The sequence below is a fragment of the Mustela erminea genome, chromosome 2 (assembly GCF_009829155.1).
Source record: "Mustela erminea isolate mMusErm1 chromosome 2, mMusErm1.Pri, whole genome shotgun sequence".
NCBI classification, from domain to species: domain Eukaryota; kingdom Metazoa; phylum Chordata; class Mammalia; order Carnivora; family Mustelidae; genus Mustela; species Mustela erminea.
The window spans coordinates 97,478,736-97,480,713 of record NC_045615.1 but is presented as its reverse complement, the minus strand read 5'-3'; the positions used below and the strand labels follow the sequence as shown (position 1 = coordinate 97,480,713).

At 40.3% G+C, this 1,978-nt stretch overlaps 1 protein-coding gene across 2 annotated transcripts in view; it reads left to right on the top strand.

Moving 5' to 3' along the window:
* The window catches only part of RNF212 (ring finger protein 212), a 34,104-nt gene that overhangs the window by 25,006 nt on the left and 7,120 nt on the right, over positions 1-1,978 (top strand). The window lies entirely within an intron of this gene.

Genomic DNA, 1,978 nt, shown 5'->3' with positions numbered 1-1,978 from the left:
ATAACAGATCTATGAAGCAAGAGCTGACAAAGTGGAAAGAAGAGACAGACAATTCCATCTTAGAGATCTTAATATACTTTTCAAAGGTTGGTAGGACAGCTACACAAGGAAAGATGTAAAAGGAACAAGAAGACAGCAAGTAGCCCACACAGATCTAACCCTCCCCCCCACCCCATGATCACATCAAATGTGAATGCTCTCAACACCTGCCAACAGAAGAACAGAAATGGTCAGACTGGTGCAAGAGATACCCCTACAGAAGACGCACTTTAGATTCAAGGATACAAATAGGAAAGTTATGAAGATCTATTAAGCAAACAATAACCAGTAGAGATAGAGAGGCGATTTTCACATCAGATAGAATCAGGGTTTTGGTTTGGTTTTGTTTTTTAAAGATTATTTGAGAGAGAGAGGGAGAAAGCATAAGCAGAGGGAGAAGCAGGCTTCCCGCTGAGCAGGGAGCTCTATCCCAGGACACTGGCATCATGACCTGAGCTGAAGGCAGACACTTAATGGATTGAGCCACCCAGTCCTCCAGAATCAGTCTTAAGATAAATATTATTAGAGACAAAGAGGGGCATTTCATGACGATAAAAAGGACAGTACACCAGGAAAACATAATCATTATCACTATAGACACCAAAAATAGAAGGCCTCAAATTTTTGATGCCAAAACTTACAAAAATAAAAAGGGAAATGGTTAACTGAACAATTATGATTCAGATATTTCAATAACCCACTCCAATAACTTGAACAACACTGTTAACCCCACTGACTTACCTGACAGATGTGGACCCCATCCAGTAAACGCACCACACACATTGCTTTCCAGTGCAAATGGAACACTGTTTAGAGTATACCACGTGCCAGGATATAAAACAAGTCCTGACATATTTAAAGGGATTATAATCACACAAAGGGTATTTGCAGGTGACAGTGGAATTAAATTGAAAGTCAGCAACAGAAAAAAAAATCAGAATAAAACAAATATTTGGAAATTAATACAACTGTAAGTACTAATGGGTCAAGAAAAAAATCACCAGTAACATCAAAATATCTTGAATTGAATGAAAGAAGATACAACAAACCAAAAATTTTGAGATGCAAGTATAGCAATGCTTAGAGGGAAATGTTTACTTTTAAATGCTTATGTTAGGGGCGCCTGGGTGGCTCAGTGGGTTAGGCCGCTGCCTTCAGCTCGGGTCATGATCTCAGGGTCCTGGGATCGAGTCCCGCATCAGGCTCTCTGCTCAGCAGGGAGCCTGCTTCCCTTCCTCTCTCTCTGCCTGCCTCTCTGCCTGCTTGTGATCTCTCTCTCTCTCTGTGTCAAATAAATAAATAAATCTTTTTTTAAAAAAAATAAATAATTAAATGCTTATGTTAGTATCACTCGGCATCAGGGAAATACAAATCAAAACCACAGTGAGATTCCACCTCACACCAGTCAGAATGGCTGTCAATGGCTTGTCAAAATTAACAAGTCAGGAAATGACAGATGCTGGCGAGGATGCGGAGAAAGGGGAACCCTCCTGCACTGTTGATGGGAATGCAAGCTGGTGCAACCACTCTGGAAAACAACATGGAGGTTCCTCAAAATGTTGAAAATAGAACTACCCTATGACCCAGCAATTGCACTACTGGGTATTTACCCTAAAGATACAAATGTAGTGATCCAAAGGGGCACATGCACCCAAATGTTTATAGCAGCAATGTCTACAATAGCCAAACTATGGAGAGAACCTAGATGTCCATCAACAGATGAATGGATAAAGAAGATGTGGTATATATATACACAATGGAATATTATGCAGCCATCAAAAGAAATGAAATCTTGCCATTTGCGACAACATGGATGGAATTAGAGGGTATCATGCTTAGCGAAATAAGTCAAGCTGAGAAAGACAACTATCATATGATCTCCCTGATATGAGGAAGTAGAGATGCAACATGGGGGGTTAAGGGGGTAGGAGAAGAATAA